Below are 18,124 nucleotides of genomic sequence, written 5' to 3'. Positions count from 1 at the left end.
ACTCTGACGTTACTTCACCATTTCGTGTGTCTCCATTCGACTCTTGGGGTCCACATATCATAGGTTTTGCATTTCTCGTCTTTTTAGGTGTTTAGTCAGACCCAACACCCCCATAACAAGAGTCTGACTGTGGGACCCCACCAAGTGTGACCCGTTTCACCACGGGATACACGCGTCTAGTTTCCCGACTGTGTCTGTCCGTTTATGTTTGTAAGGGGTCATTCTTCCATGTTTTGGGGATATTGTAATTTATACCATTAAAAGTTATATTTTAATATGTCACTGCCCCTTTTATTAAATAATTTGCAGAGTGTTTTATAGGGACATAGGCTGGTTGAGAATCTGTATGCTGCCTATTAGTATGTAGTGCAGTCAATCTACTGTTACATGTGCCACTTGTGCAAGAGATGGGAAGCTAGGGACCCACTCTTGGTCATTGGCCGACCAGGGCATTCACTTGTTCCCCTGTGGGCCAGTCCGAGCCTGCCAGTTGAAGACAATTGGCCTGTTTAAAGGTAGCACCGATTACCCAAGAAACAAGCTTGTAAGTCTGGTGATTGCATCTTGCATGTGGTGCCCAAGGTCAACATTGGTTGGCAGTATATCACTTTGTGCACTCTACCCTAGTAGACAGTGATTGCTCCAAAGTCACATTGTGGCGTTGTCTTCTGTTGGATCATTGTCAATCATTTTTGTGTCAGAATCTGGGACAAATGGAGGATGCTCTGGTGGTTAGCCCGACCCTGGGTGCAGTTATCTTATGAAGGGAGTAAGTGAAACAGGAGCAATGAAGCCTCTTAAGTAGAGTTGAGCGAACACCTGGATGTTCGGGTTCGAGAAGTTCGGCCGAACTTCCCGGAAATGTTCAAGTTCGGGATCCGAACCCGAACCGAACTTCGTCCCGAACCCGAACCCCATTAAAGTCAACGGGGACCAGAACTTTTGGGCACTAAAAAGGCTGTAAAACAGCCCAGGAAAGAGCTAGAGGGCTGCAAAAGGCAGCAACATGTAGGTAAATCCCCTGCAAACAAATGTGGATAGGGAAATGAATTAAAATAAAAATAAAAAAAATAAAAATGAACCAATATCAATTGGACAGAGGTCCCATAGCAGAGAATCTGGCTTCACATCAGCAGAGAATCAGTCTCTTCATGCCATAGCAGAGAATCTGGCTTCATGTCAGCAGAGAATCAGTCTCTTCATGCCATAGCAGAGAATCTGGCTTCATGTCAGCGCAGAATCAGTCTTCATGTCATAGCAGAGAATCAGGCTTCACGTCACCCACCACTGGAACAGGCCACTGTCACATATTTAGGCCCCGGCACCCAGACAGAGGAGAGAGGTCCCGTAACAGAGAATCTGGCCTTATGTCAGCACAGAATCTGTCTTCATGTCATAGCAGAGAATCAGGCTTTACGTCACCCACAACTGGAACAGGCCACTGTCACACATTTAGGCCCTGGCACCCAGACAGAGGAGAGAGGTCCCGTAACAGAGAATCTGGCCTTATGTTAGCGCAGAATCAGTCTTCATGTCATAGCAGAGAATCAGGCTTCACGTCACCCACCACTGGAACAGGCCACTGTCACATATTTAGGCCCAGGCACCCAGGCAGAGGAGAGAGGTCCCGTAACAGAGAATCTGGCCTTATGTCAGCGCAGAATCAGTCTTCATGTCATAGCAGAGAATCAGGCCTTACGTCACCCACCACTGGAACAGGCCACTGTCACATATTTAGGCCCAGGCACCCAGGCAGAGGAGAGAGGTCCCGTAACAGAGAATCTGGCCTTATGTCAGCACAGAATCTGTCTTCATGTCATAGCAGAGAATCAGGCTTTACGTCACCCACCACTGGAACAGGCCACTGTCACATATTTAGGCCCCGGCACCCAGACAGAGGAGTGAGGTCCCGTAACAGAGAATCTGGCCTTATGTCAGCGCAGAATCAGTCTTCATGTCATAGCAGAGAATCAGGCTTCATGTCACCCACCACTGGAACAGGCCACTGTCACATATTTAGGCCCAGGCACCCAGGCAGAGGAGAGAGGTCCCGTAACAGAGAATCTGGCCTTATGTCAGCACAGAATCTGTCTTCATGTCATAGCAGAGAATCAGGCTTTACGTCACCCACCACTGGAACAGGCCACTGTCACATATTTAGGCCTCGGCACCCAGACAGAGGAGAGAGGTCCCGTAACAGAGAATCTGGCCTTATGTCAGCACAGAATCTGTCTTCATGTCATAGCAGAGAATCAGGCTTCACGTCACCCACCACTGGAACAGGCCAATTTCACACATTTAGGCCCCGGCACCCAGACAGAGGAGAGAGGTCCCGTAACAGAGAATCTGGCCTTATGTCAGCGCAGAATCAGTCTTCATGTCATAGCAGAGAATCAGGCTTCACGTCACCCACCACTGGAACAGGCCACTGTCACATATTCACATATTTAGACCCAGGCAGAGGAGAGAGGTCCCGTAACAGAGAATCTGGCCTTATGTCAGCGCAGAATCAGTCTTCATGTAATAGCAGAGAATCAGGCTTCACGTCACCCACCACTGGAACAGGCCACTGTCACATATTTAGGCCCAGGCACCCAGACAGAGGAGAGAGGTCCCGTAACAGAAAATCTGGCTTCATGTCAGCACAGAATCTGTCTTCATGTCATAGCAGAGAATCAGGCTTTACGTCACCCACCACTGGAACAGGCCACTGTCACATATTTAGGCCCCGGCACCCAGACAGAGGAGAGAGGTCCCGTAACAGAGAATCTGGCATAATGTCAGCGCAGAATCAGTCTTCATGTCATAGCAGAGAATTAGGCTTCACGTCACCCACCACTGGAACAGGCCACTGTCACATATTTAGGCCCAGGCACCCAGGCAGAGGAGAGAGGTCCCATAACAGAGAATCTGGCCTTATGTCAGCGCAGAATCAGTCTTCATGTCATAGCAGAGAATCAGGCTTCACGTCACCCACCACTGGAACAGGCCACTGTCACATATTTAGGCCCAGGCACCCAGGCAGAGGAGAGAGGTCCCGTAACAGAGAATCTGGCCTTATGTCAGCACAGAATCTGTCTTCATGTCATAGCAGAGAATCAGGCTTCACGTCACCCACCACTGGAACAGGCCACTGTCACATATTTAGGCCCAGGCACCCAGGCAGAGGAGAGAGGTCCCGTAACAGAGAATCTGGCCTTATGTCAGCGCAGAATCTGTCTTCATGTCATAGCAGAGAATCAGGCTTCCCGTCACCCACCACTGGAACAGGCCACTGTCACACATTTAGGCCCCGGCACCCAGGCAGAGGAGAGAGGTCCCGTAACAGAGAATCTGGCCTTATGTCAGCACAGAATCTTTCTTCATGTCATAGCAGAGAATCAGGCTTCACGTCACCCACCACTGGAACAGGCCACTGTCACACATTTAGGCCCCGGCACCCAGGCAGAGGAGAGAGGTCCCGTAACAGAGAATCTGGCCTTATGTCAGCACAGAATCTGTCTTCATGTCATAGCAGAGAATCAGGCTTCACGTCACCCACCACTGGAACAGGCCACTGTCACATATTTAGGCCCAGGCACCCAGGCAGAGGAGAGAGGTCCCGTAACAGAGAATCTGGCCTTATGTCAGCGCAGAATCAGTCTTCATGTCATAGCAGAGAATCAGGCTTCACGTCACCCACCACTGGAACAGGCCACTGTCACATATTTAGGCCCAGGCACCCAGGCAGAGGAGAGAGGTCCCGTAACAGAGAATCTGGCTTCATGTCAGCACAGAATCAGTCTTCATGTCATAGCAGAGAATCAGGCTTCACGTGACCCACCACTGGAACAGGCTACTGTCACATATTTAGGCCCCGGCACCCAGGCAGAGGAGAGAGGTCCCGTAACAGAGAATCTGGCCTTATGTCAGCACAGAATCTGTCTTCATTTCATAGCAGAGAATCAGGCTTCACTTCACCCACCACTGGAACAGGCCACTGTCACATATTTAGGCCCAGGCACCCAGGCAGAGGAGAGAGGTCCCGTAAAAGAGAATCTGGCCTTATGTCAGCGCAGAATCAGTCTTCATGTCATAGCAGAGAATCAGGCTTCACGTCACCCACCACTGGAACAGGCCACTGTCACATATTTAGGCCCAGGCACCCAGGCAGAGGAGAGAGGTCCCGTAACAGAGAATCTGGCTTCATGTCAGCACAGAATCAGTCTTCATGTCATAGCAGAGAATCAGGCTTCACGTGACCCACCACTGGAACAGGCTACTGTCACACATTTAGGCCCCGGCACCCAGGCAGAGGAGAGGTTCATTCAACTTTGGGTTGCCCCGCAATATAATGGTAAAATGAAAATAAAAATAGTATTGAATGAGGAAGTGCCCTGGAGTAGAATAATATATTGTTAAGGGGAGCTAGTTAATATCTAATCTGCACAAGGGATGGACAGGTCCTGTGGGATCCATGCCTGGTTCATTTTTATGAACGTCAGCTTGTCCACATTGGCTGTAGACAGGCGGCTGCGTTTGTCTGTAATGACGCCCCCTGCCGTGCTGAATACACGTTCAGACAAAACGCTGGCCGCCGGGCAGGCCAGCACCTCCAAGGCATAAAAGGCTAGGTCTGGCCACGTGGACAATTTGGAGACCCAGAAGTTGAATGGGGCCGAACCATCAGTCAGTACGTGGAGGGGTGTGCACAGGTACTGTTCCACCATGTTAGTGAAATGTTGCCTCCTGCTAACACGTTCCGTATCATGTGGTGGTGCAGTTAGCTGTGGCGTGTTGACAAAACTTTTCCACATCTCTGCCATGCTAACCCTGCCCTCAGAGGAGCTGGCCGTGACACAGCTGCGTTGGCGACCTCTTGCTCCTCCTCTGCCTTCGCCTTGGGCTTCCACTGGTTCCCCTGTGACATTTGGGAATGCTCTCAGTAGCGCGTCTACCAACGTGCGCTTCTCCTATCACGCGCATCTTCCTATCACGCTCCAGTGTAGGAAGTAAGGTGGGCACATTGTCTTTCTACCGGGGATCCAGCAGGGTGGCAACCCAGTAGTCCGCACACGTTAAAATGTGGGCAACTCTGCTGTCGTTGCGCAGGCACTGCAACATGTAGTCGCTCATGTGTGCCAGGCTGCCCAGAGGTAAGGACAAGCTGTTCTCTGTGGGAGGCATATCGTCATCGTCCTGTGTTTCCCCCCAGCCACGCACCAGTGATGGGCCCGAGCTGCTTTGGGTGCCACCCCGCTGTGAACATGCTTCATCCTCATCCTCCTCCACCTCCTCCTCATCCTCGTCCTCCTCGTCCTTCAGTAGTGGGCCCTGTCTGGCCACATTTGTACCTGGCCTCTGGTGTTGCAAAAAACCTCCCTCTGAGTCACTTCGAAGAGACTGGCCTGAAAGTGCTAAAAATGACCCCTCTTCCTCCTCTTCCTCCTGGGTCACCTCCTCTTCCATCATCGCCCTAAGTGTTTTCTCAAGGAGACATAGAAGTGGTATTGTAACGCTGATAACGGCGTCATCGCCACTGGCCATGTTGGTGGAGTACTCGAAACAGCGCAACAGGGCACACAGGTCTCGCATGGAGGCCCAGTCATTGGTGGTGAAGTGGGGCTGATCCGTGCGTGCTGCAGCTGAAACTCCACTATGGCCTGCTGCTGCTCGCACAGTCTGTCCAGCATATGCAAGGTGGAGTTCCACCTGGTGGGTACGTCGCATATGAGGCGGTGAGCGGGAAGGCCGAAGTTACGCTGTAGCGCAGACAGGCGAGCAGCGGCAGGGTGTGAACGCCGGAAGCGCGAACAGACGGCCCGCACTTTATGCAGCAGCTCTGACATGTCGGGGTAGTTGCGAATGAACTTCTGCACCACCAAATTCAGCACATGCGCCAGGCAAGGGATGTGCGTCAAACCGGCTAGTCCCAGAGCTGCAACGAGATTTCGCCCATTATCGCACACCACCAGGCCGGGCTTGAGGCTCACCGGCAGCAATCACTCGTCGGTCTGTTGTTCTATACCCCCCCACAACTCCTGTGCGGTGTGGGGCCTGTCCCCCAAACATATGAGTTTCAGAACGGCCTGCTGACGTTTACCCCGGGCTGTGCTGAAGTTGGTGGTGAAGGTGTGTGGCTGACTGGATGAGCAGGTGGAAGAAGAGGAGGAGGAAGCTGAGTAGGAGGAGGAGGAGACAGGAGGCAAAGAATGTTGCCCTGCGATCCTTGGCGGCGGAAGGACGTGCGCCAAACAGCTCTCCGCCTGGGGCCCAGCCGCCACTACATTTACCCAGTGTGCAGTTAGGGAGATATAGCGTACCTGGCCGTGCCACCGTATCTGTGGTTAGGTGGACCTTGCCACAGATGGCGTTGCGCAGTGCACACTTGATTTTATCGGACACTTGTTTGTGCAGGGAAGGCACGGCTCTCTTGGAGAAGTAGTGGCGGCTGGGAACAACATACTGTGGGAGAGCAAGTGACATGAGCTGTTTGAAGCTGTGTGTGTCCACCAGCCTAAATGACAGCATTTCATAGGCCAGTAGTTTAGAAATGCTGGCATTCAGGGCCAGGGATCGAGGGTGGCTAGGTGGGAATTTACGCTTTCTCTCAAATGTTTGTGAGATGGAGAGCTGAACACTGCGGTGTGACATAGTTGAGATGCTTGGTGACGCAGGTGGTGGTGTTGGTGGTACATCCCATGTTTGCTGGGCGGCAGGTGCCAACGTTCCTCCAGAGGCGGAGGAAGAGGCCGAGGCGGCGGCAGCAGCAGAAGAGGCCGAGGCGGCGGCGGCAGCAGCAGAAGAGGTAGCAGGGGGAGCCTGAGTGAGTTCCTTGTTTTTAAGGTGTTTATTCCACTGCAGTTCATGCTTTGCATGCAGGTGCCTGGTCATGCAGGTTGTGCTAAGGTTCAGAACGTTAATGCCTCGCTTCAGGCTCTGATGGCACAGCGTGCAAACCACTCGGGTCTTGTCGTCAGCACATTGTTTGAAGAAGTGCCATGCCAGGGAACTCCTTGAAGCTGCCTTTGGGGTGCTCGGTCCCAGATGGCGGCGGTCAGTAGCAGGCGGAGTCTCTTGGCGGCGGGTGTTCTGATTTTGCCCACTGCTCCCTCTTTTGCTACGCTGTTGGCTCGGTCTCACCACTGCCTCTTCCTCCGAACTCTGAAAGTCAGTGGCACGACCTTCATTCCATGTGGGGTCTAGGACCTCATCGTCCCCTGCATCGTCTTCCACCCAGTCTTGATCCCTGACCTCCTGTTCAGTCTGCACACTGCAGAAAGATGCAGCAGTTGGCACCTGTGTTTCGTCATCATCAGAGACGTGCTGAGGTGGTATTCCCATGTTCTCATCATCAGGAAACATAAGTGGTTGTGTGTTAGTGCATTCTATCTCTTCCACCCCTGGGGAACAGCTAGGTGGATGCCCTTGGGAAACTCTGGCAGCAGAGTCTTCAAACAGCATAAGAGACTGCTGCATAACTTGAGGCTCAGACAGTTTCCCTGATATGCATGGGGGTGATGTGACAGACCGATGGGCTTGGTTTTCATGCGCCATCTGTGCGCTTTCTGCAGAAGACTGGGTGGGAGATAATGTGAACGTGCTGGATCCACTGTCGGCCACCCAATTGACTAATGCCTGTACCTGCTCAGGCCTTACCATCCTTAGAACGGCATTGGGCCCCACAAAATATCGCTGTAAATTCTGCTGGCTACTGGGACCTGAGGTAGTTGGTTCACTAGGACGTGTGGCTGTGGCAGAACGGCCACGTCCTCTCCCAGCACCAGAGGGTCCACTAACAACACCACGACCATGTCCACGTCCGCGTCCCTTATTAGATGTTTTCCTCATTGTTCCCGTTCACCACAATTTTGAGAATGGCAAATTTGGGAATAGTTTTTCAACCCAGAACAAAAAGTGTGCTTTTACGGTCAATACAAATAACTTGACCAGCTAAAACAGTACAGATTTGGTTGAATAGAAATGTCAGGCCTGTTTTTTTTTTGCGCTGTGTGACAGGTATAGGTTTAATCACAGAATCAGACTTCTATCTGCACGGTAGCGTGTGTCTTAGGTTTTTCTGAATGACACTATCAGCACCTTCAATGTAAGATATCCTTTTTGGGATAGATTTCAAGTAGGCCTCATATACCAGAAACTAGTTATTTTGAGAATGGCAAATTTGGGAATAGTTTTTCAACCCAGAACAAAAAGTGTGCTTTTACCGTCACTACAAATAACTTGACCAGCTAAAACAGTACAGATTTGGTTGAATAGAAATGTCAGGCCTGTTTTTTTTTTGCGCTGTGTGACATGTATAGGTTTAATCACAGAATCAGACTTCTATCTGCACGCTAGCGTGTGTCTTAGGTTTTTCTGAATGACACTATCAGCACCTTCAATAAGATATCCTTTTTGGGATAGATTTCAAGTAGGCCTCATATACCAGAAACTAGTTATTTTGAGAATGGCAAATTTGGGAATAGTTTTTCAACCCAGAACAAAAAGTGTGCTTTTACCGTCACTACAAATAACTTGACCAGCTAAAACAGTACAGATTTGGTTGAATAGAAATGTCAGGTCTATTTTTTTTTTGCGCTGTGTGACAGGTATAGGTTTAATCACAGAATCAGACTTCTATCTGCACGGTAGCGTGTGTCTTAGGTTTTTCTGAATGACACTATCAGCACCTTCAATGTAAGATATCCTTTTTGGGATAGATTTCAAGTAGGCCTCATATACCAGAAACTAGTTATTTTGAGAATGGCAAATTTGGGAATAGTTTTTCAACCCAGAACAAAAAGTGTGCTTTTACCGTCACTACAAATAACTTGACCAGCTAAAACAGTACAGATTTGGTTGAATAGAAATGTCAGGCCTGTTTTTTTTTTGCGCTGTGTGACATGTATAGGTTTAATCACAGAATCAGACTTCTATCTGCACGCTAGCGTGTGTCTTAGGTTTTTCTGAATGACACTATCAGCACCTTCAATAAGATATCCTTTTTGGGATAGATTTCAAGTAGGCCTCATATACCAGAAACTAGTTATTTTGAGAATGGCAAATTTGGGAATAGTTTTTCAACCCAGAACAAAAAGTGTGCTTTTACCGTCACTACAAATAACTTGACCAGCTAAAACAGTACAGATTTGGTTGAATAGAAATGTCAGGTCTATTTTTTTTTTGCGCTGTGTGACAGGTATAGGTTTAATCACAGAATTAGACTTCTATCTGCACGGTAGCGTGTGTCTTAGGTTTTTCTGAATGACACTATCAGCACCTTCAATGTAAGATATCCTTTTTGGGATAGATTTCAAGTAGGCCTCATATACCAGAAACTAGTTATTTTGAGAATGGCAAATTTGGGAATAGTTTTTCAACCCAGAACAAAAAGTGTGCTTTTACCGTCACTACAAATAACTTGACCAGCTAAAACAGTACAGATTTGGTTGAATAGAAATGTCAGGTCTATTTTTTTTTTGCGCTGTGTGACAGGTATAGGTTTAATCACAGAATTAGACTTCTATCTGCACGGTAGCGTGTGTCTTAGGTTTTTCTGAATGACACTATCAGCACCTTCAATGTAAGATATCCTTTTTGGGATAGATTTCAAGTAGGCCTCATATACCAGAAACTAGTTATTTTGAGAATGGCAAATTTGGGAATAGCTTTTCAACCCAGAACAAAAAGTGTGCTTTTACGGTCAATACAAATAACTTGACCAGCTAAAACAGTACAGATTTGGTTGAATAGAAATGTCAGGCCTGTTTTTTTTTTGCGCTGTGTGACAGGTATAGGTTTAATCACAGAATCAGACTTCTATCTGCACGGTAGCGTGTGTCTTAGGTTTTTCTGAATGACACTATCAGCACCTTCAATGTAAGATATCCTTTTTGGGATAGATTTCAAGTAGGCCTCATATACCAGAAACTAGTTATTTTGAGAATGGCAAATTTGGGAATAGTTTTTCAACCCAGAACAAAAAGTGTGCTTTTACCGTCACTACAAATAACTTGACCAGCTAAAACAGTACAGATTTGGTTGAATAGAAATGTCAGGCCTGTTTTTTTTTTGCGCTGTGTGACATGTATAGGTTTAATCACAGAATCAGACTTCTATCTGCACGCTAGCGTGTGTCTTAGGTTTTTCTGAATGACACTATCAGCACCTTCAATAAGATATCCTTTTTGGGATAGATTTCAAGTAGGCCTCATATACCAGAAACTAGTTATTTTGAGAATGGCAAATTTGGGAATAGTTTTTCAACCCAGAACAAAAAGTGTGCTTTTACCGTCACTACAAATAACTTGACCAGCTAAAACAGTACAGATTTGGTTGAATAGAAATGTCAGGTCTATTTTTTTTTTGCGCTGTGTGACAGGTATAGGTTTAATCACAGAATCAGACTTCTATCTGCACGGTAGCGTGTGTCTTAGGTTTTTCTGAATGACACTATCAGCACCTTCAATGTAAGATATCCTTTTTGGGATAGATTTCAAGTAGGCCTCATATACCAGAAACTAGTTATTTTGAGAATGGCAAATTTGGGAATAGTTTTTCAACCCAGAACAAAAAGTGTGCTTTTACCGTCACTACAAATAACTTGACCAGCTAAAACAGTACAGATTTGGTTGAATAGAAATGTCAGGCCTGTTTTTTTTTTGCGCTGTGTGACATGTATAGGTTTAATCACAGAATCAGACTTCTATCTGCACGCTAGCGTGTGTCTTAGGTTTTTCTGAATGACACTATCAGCACCTTCAATAAGATATCCTTTTTGGGATAGATTTCAAGTAGGCCTCATATACCAGAAACTAGTTATTTTGAGAATGGCAAATTTGGGAATAGTTTTTCAACCCAGAACAAAAAGTGTGCTTTTACCGTCACTACAAATAACTTGACCAGCTAAAACAGTACAGATTTGGTTGAATAGAAATGTCAGGTCTATTTTTTTTTTGCGCTGTGTGACAGGTATAGGTTTAATCACAGAATTAGACTTCTATCTGCACGGTAGCGTGTGTCTTAGGTTTTTCTGAATGACACTATCAGCACCTTCAATGTAAGATATCCTTTTTGGGATAGATTTCAAGTAGGCCTCATATACCAGAAACTAGTTATTTTGAGAATGGCAAATTTGGGAATAGTTTTTCAACCCAGAACAAAAAGTGTGCTTTTACGGTCACTACAAATAACTTGACCAGCTAAAACAGTACAGATTTGGTTGAATAGAAATGTCAGGCCTATTTTTTTTTTTTGCGCTGTGTGACAGGTATAGGTTTAATCACAGAATCAGACTTCTATCTGCACGGTAGCGTGTGTCTTAGGTTTTTCTGAATGACACTATCAGCACCTTCAATGTAAGATATCCTTTTTGGGATAGATTTCAAGTAGGCCTCATATACCAGAAACTAGTTATTTTGAGAATGGCAAATTTGGGAATAGTTTTTCAACCCAGAACAAAAAGTGTGCTTTTACCGTCACTACAAATAACTTGACCAGCTAAAACAGTACAGATTTGGTTGAATAGAAATGTCAGGCCTGTTTTTTTTTTGCGCTGTGTGACATGTATAGGTTTAATCACAGAATCAGACTTCTATCTGCACGCTAGCGTGTGTCTTAGGTTTTTCTGAATGACACTATCAGCACCTTCAATAAGATATCCTTTTTGGGATAGATTTCAAGTAGGCCTCATATACCAGAAACTAGTTATTTTGAGAATGGCAAATTTGGGAATAGTTTTTCAACCCAGAACAAAAAGTGTGCTTTTACCGTCACTACAAATAACTTGACCAGCTAAAACAGTACAGATTTGGTTGAATAGAAATGTCAGGTCTATTTTTTTTTTGCGCTGTGTGACAGGTATAGGTTTAATCACAGAATTAGACTTCTATCTGCACGGTAGCGTGTGTCTTAGGTTTTTCTGAATGACACTATCAGCACCTTCAATGTAAGATATCCTTTTTGGGATAGATTTCAAGTAGGCCTCATATACCAGAAACTAGTTATTTTGAGAATGGCAAATTTGGGAATAGTTTTTCAACCCAGAACAAAAAGTGTGCTTTTACGGTCACTACAAATAACTTGACCAGCTAAAACAGTACAGATTTGGTTGAATAGAAATGTCAGGCCTATTTTTTTTTTTTGCGCTGTGTGACAGGTATAGGTTTAATCACAGAATCAGACTTCTATCTGCACGGTAGCGTGTGTCTTAGGTTTTTCTGAATGACACTATCAGCACCTTCAATGTAAGATATCCTTTTTGGGATAGATTTCAAGTAGGCCTCATATACCAGAAACTAGTTATTTTGAGAATGGCAAATTTGGGAATAGTTTTTCAACCCAGAACAAAAAGTGTGCTTTTACGGTCACTACAAATAACTTGACCAGCTAAAACAGTACAGATTTGGTTGAATAGAAATGTCAGGTCTATTTTTTAGGCGCTGGGTGACAGGCTCAACTTGCCCCTGATGTAGTATATGGCCAAAAAATAACCACACTATTAATGGTTAAATGCACTTGGGTGACACAGGCTCAGCCTGCACCAGATGTAGTATATGGCCAAAAAATAACCAGACTGTTGATGGTTAAATGCACTTCGGTGACACAGGCTCAGCCTGCAGCTGATGTAGTATATGGCCAAAAAATAACCACACTATTGATGGTTAAATGCACTTGGGTGACACAGGCTCAGCCTGCAGCTGATGTAGTATATGGCCAAAAAATAACCACACTATTGATGTTTAAATGCACTTGGGTGACACAGGCTCAGCCTGCAGCTGATGTAGTATATGGCCAAAAAATAACCAGACTGTTGATGGTTAAATGCACTTCGGTGACACAGGCTCAGCCTGCAGCTGATGTAGGATATAGCACAAAATAACCACACTATTGATGGTTAAATACACTTGGTGATAGCTTGTGCTGGCGCACCACAAGTCACAAAATGGCCGCCGATCACCCCAGAAAAAAGTGATCTAAAAACGCTCTGGGCAGCCTCAAAAAAGTGAGCAAGTCGATATTAGCACTTCAATGATCCACAGCTGCAGATCGATCACAGAATAAAGTCTTTTGGAGGAGTTAATGTGCCTAATCTCGCCCTAACGTCGCAGCTGCAACCTCTCCCTATGCTTGAATCAGCAGAGTGACGTGCAGCGCTACGTGACCCAAGCTTATATAGAGGCTGGGTCACATGCTGCACTGGCCAATCACAGCCATGCCAATAGTAGGCAAGGCTGTGATGGCCTATTGGGGCAAGTAGTATGACGCTTTTTGATTGGCTGCTTTGCAGCCTTTCAAAAAGCGCCAAGAAAGCGCCGAACACCGAACTTGAACCCGGACACCCCAAAATTCGGTACGAACCCGAACTATACAGTTCGGGTTCGCTCATCCCTACTCTTAAGCTCTCAGCTCTAATGGACAACCATGGACAATGCCAGGGTTCTTTATGAATAGGTTAGAAGAACATAGCTGCTTTCGTGCAAAAACAGCACCACAACTATCTGCTGGTTTTGAGTGTAGAATCGAAGCTCCTCCTAATTCCATTCAATGGGACTGATCCGCATTACTAGACAAAACCTAAGGACAGGTGTGGTGCTGTTTGTAGAAGAAAGCAGCAATGTTCTTCTAACCCATTTATAAAGAACCCTAGCATTGTCCTTGGGTTGTCTTTGTGAACTGAGAGCCGGGGATTTCTTAAGAAGGGATCTTATGTGTCTTACCATGGTTCTGTTTCTAAGATAACCATCTTACTTTTCACAGAGGTCCACAAACACAGGCCTCAGCTCTGCTACCTTTCCAGGGACCCTCGTGTACTGATTCAAATAGAAGAGTTTCGCTCAAGAGGAACACGCCTGTATTTTTTAGGTCAAAATGTTAGGCTTAGTTTATTTCCCTCATGGAAGTGTGAGTCGAGTGATGACTAATTAATCATCCACCAGTACGGAGAAATTCTGGCCAGCTGTCCCGAGGTTATTTCCTAGAAAACTTAATTGCAACATTGTACAAAACAAAGTAAAACCTCAAAAGAGAAAGTGATGCTGTAAAGATTTATTGGAAATCAGATGGCCTTCATTTCTAATTGTATTTATGTACTGGACTAAAAAGTAAAGGAAGGAAATGCGGGATGGGATTAGTCTGCCAAATCCAGGGTGGAGGGAATATACAAGAATACATAAATGAACAGCCTTCTCTGCACCAGACTGACCTATCATAACATACTGTAGGTCATTATTTGTGGTTTTGCACAGGACCACACTCAAAGGGGCATTGCCCTCTAGAAGGGGTTCTGCCACAAAAAATATTCTAGCTTTTTCAAACCGCCACCTGATTTTGAATACTTAAAGGGGTTATCCCATGACTAATGTAAAAAATTTTAATCAGACGTCATATAGGACATGGCAGTCTCTTCCTAACAAAGCTAGAACCAGCTCTGTACCTCACATGGATCCAGAGATCTCCACATTCATTGCTCTTCTAGATTTATATCGAGCTGAAAACTCAAGGGGAGTGTCTTTTTTGCTGCAGCTAAGGGGCGTGTCTCAGCTCTCCCTATCCAAGCTCAGGGGGCGTGTCTCAGCTCTCCCTATCACAGCTCAGGGGGTGTGTCTCAGCTCTCCCTATATAACAGATCAGGAGGCAGTTGGAGGATGAAACTGAGCATGTGCGGCCTTCTCAGTGAGCAGGTCAAAGAAATAAGAAAAAAAAACACAGCAAGTGGTGCTATACAGATACATTTGATTGAATAACTCAGTGGCTATGCTACATTTTTAATTACATGCAATTATAAAAGTATTCAGATCAATGTGCTGATTTGAGAACTGTAGAATATTTTTCATGGGACAACCCTTTTAAATAAAATGTCTGTATATAGCGTCACCTTCTCTTTTTTTCTTTGCCCTGTTTCTCTGTCCAACTCAGTAACATCGCTGAAGTGGTCAGTTTCATCCTTCAGTTGCCATCAGCCGTACCTACTGTTAGAAGCTGTGACAGTTACAGGATTAGAGCAGTGGGAAGAACGCGCCCCCTGAGCTGCAATAGGGAGAGAGCTGCAGTGGAAAGGACACACTCCCTGAGTTGTGACAGAGCAAGGGCTGCAGCAGAAAGGGTATGCCCCCCGAGCTATGATAGGGAGAGAAATGCAGCACAAAGGACAAGTCCTCTGAGCTGTGACAGAGAGAATTGCAACAGAAAGGACATGCTCCCTGAGCTGTGATAGGAAGACAGGAAATCCACAGGATGTATCATACCTATGAGACCCTCACCTATCAGAAGAATTGGGGACACCTTTGCAGATTTTCAGATATTTCAGTCTCCAGTCTCTTGGGGAAAAAGCTAAGCTCTGCGTAGAGTTTTGCAAATGTAATAGTGACTTGAACTTCGCTCTGCTACATCTGTATATTATATAATTGACAAATTTTGGTGCAAGACCCAGATTGCTCCACAATGGACGACTTTTTCCTTATTTCCGACATTCTTGTAATAAGTGGGTGAGGTGCAGGTGGGAGTCGGTGGAGGCAGAGTCATGGGCAAGACTTACTATCCCGCTTACTTTGGGTGGTGAGAACATTGAGAACCTGTTCAGAGAATATGCAGTATTAACAAAAGAGAAGCGGTCCAAGAGTCATGAAAAGCGGGGCATGACACCATAAACAATGAGGGATCTAATTTTGATTTGGTATGGAGCCACCTCACTTCTATAGACATCTTTGTTGATGGGTACAAGCCTTGGACTGATATCTATTCAGCAAAGCATAAAAAGGACCTCATGATTAATCTGCACAAATATTTAGGGGTAATTTGTTACTCTCTGTAAATGTAATAAAACTTCAAAGACACCGGGCTGAGTTGATTACTAACTGTGCAGCTATAGGAGTCAGAGGGCAACTGTGCCTCAGGATATTTTCCATGCAGGGGGTTGAAGTTTTGCTGAAGACCAACAAGGTTGAAACCATTAGTCTACAGGATACTGAAAGGAGCCAAAGAACTTCCCTTTACCCGGGTCACAATGCATACAACCCTTCTTAGTAAAGGAACGCTTGTATTTCATTTTATTTATTTATTGCTTATGTAATTACTTTCATTATTACAGTAAAATTCCCTTCATCGAGCCTGAATGGGTCCTGAGACCAGTTCCAGATATTCTGGACTATCAGATGTTATAGAAAAGTATATAAAAATCTCACTTGTAAGGAGTACAAGTAATATATACTATGATTATAATTATTATTAATAATAATAATAATAATAATAATAATAGTAATAATAATTAGAGATGAGAGAATCGAAGTTGATGAAGTGCATTTCTTTCCGAATTTCAGGAAAAATTAGATTCGCACCGAAGCCAAATTCACGCTTCGTGGTAACTAATCAAATTTTTTCCTAAAATGGCTGCTGCACGTGTGAGGACATGGAGCAAGGAACTCTGGGAACGAGGGATCACCCATAATGCCATGCATGAAGCCAATCATCAGCCAGCCAGCCCCTGTGATGTCATAAATAGCCTCAGCCATCTTGGATTCTGCCATTTTCCAGTGTACTTAGCGCAGGGAGAGACGTCAGCAGGCGCTAGGGACAGTACTAGGAAAGACTTCCTTGTGCGTAAAAAACGATTTACAAGCTCAGGTGAAAGATTATTCAAGGTGTAGGGAAAGGATAGGGAGGCATCATCTACACTATAAAAGGAGAACAGGGTCCAATAGGGGAGTGTACAGCCTGGGTTAATAGGAGTGATTATATTACACCTTGCTGCACTAATTGGGGATCCAAATTGCAGTTATATTGCTGCTTTTAGGTTGTTTGCACTATATGATAAATCACTAATTCCAGCAAACCTTGCTTGTGATTGGGGTGCAAGTTCTGTGTGATACAGCCATTTACGTGGTGTATTAATAGGAAAGATACGTACGTCCTATTAGCCGTTCTGCGGTGGATTTTTGATGGTATACCTTTTTTTTGGGGTGTATTAATAGGAAAAAGAATACGTCTTAATTGCCGTTCTGCGGTGAAGTTACATTGTACTACAGCCATTTACGGGGAGTATTAATAGGAAATATACGTACGTCCTATTAGCCGTCCTGCAGTGATTTTACATTGTTTTAAATTTTTTTGGGGGGTGTATTAATAGAAAAAATAAAGGAAAAAATATATGTCATAATTGCCATTCAGCAGTGAAGTTACATTGTACTAGAGCCACTTACGGGGTGTATTAATAGGAAATATACGTACGTCTTATTAGTCGTTCTGTGGTGACTTTTGATTGCTATATTTTTTTTTGAGGGGGGGGGGGGGGTTATATTAATAGGAAAAAGAATATGCCTTATTACTAGGGTTGAGCGAACCCGAACTGTATAGTTCGGGTTCGTACCGAACTTTAGGATTTTTGGACCTTGGCCCCGACCCAAACATTTCAGTAAAAGTTTGGGTTCGGGTTTGGTGTTCGGCGCTTTCTTGGTGCTTTTTGAAAGGCTGCAGAGCAGCCAATCATCATACGTTTAACTGTCTGACCTTAGAAGCCATCACAGCCATACCTACTAATGGCATGGCTGTGATTGGCCAGAGCAGCATGTGACCCAGCCTCTATATAAGATGGAGTCACGTAGCGCTGCACGTCACTCTGCTGTGCTTAGTGTAGGGAGAGGATGCTGCTGGACTTGTGATTTCAGGGAGAGAATAGGAGAGAATCTTACTCAGCGATCTACATAGAAATAGTTGTGTGGGTGCAGGGCACAATCTTTTTACCCTGCACTGAGCCCATTGACCAAAAAAAAAAATACTTTTATCCGTCTGTTAGTTAGGTGGGCGGTGGCCATTTTATGCAAGCTCAGTGCACCAGCACTGCATCTGAGCTTTTGGGACACTGAAAATCTCAATTTTTTTGGCAATATACAACATCTGGATTAGTCAGTGTGCAATTTAAGCTAGAAATACAGCCATCATTTTCTAAGGTTTTAAAAACACACTTTTTTTTGCCAAAAAACTGTATTTTCCTGATCTGCAAGTGTTAAATTCAAGTTTAATATATACAGCTTTCATATTCTGTTACCAAAAAAACACTTTTTTGGCAATCCACAACATCTGGATTAGTCAGTGTGCAATTTAAGCAAGAAATACACCCATCATTTTCTGGGGTTTTAAAAACACACTTTGC

Source organism: Bufo bufo, chromosome 5, assembly GCF_905171765.1.
Source record: "Bufo bufo chromosome 5, aBufBuf1.1, whole genome shotgun sequence".
Classification (NCBI taxonomy): domain Eukaryota; kingdom Metazoa; phylum Chordata; class Amphibia; order Anura; family Bufonidae; genus Bufo; species Bufo bufo.
Note: the sequence above shows the minus strand (reverse complement) of the source record.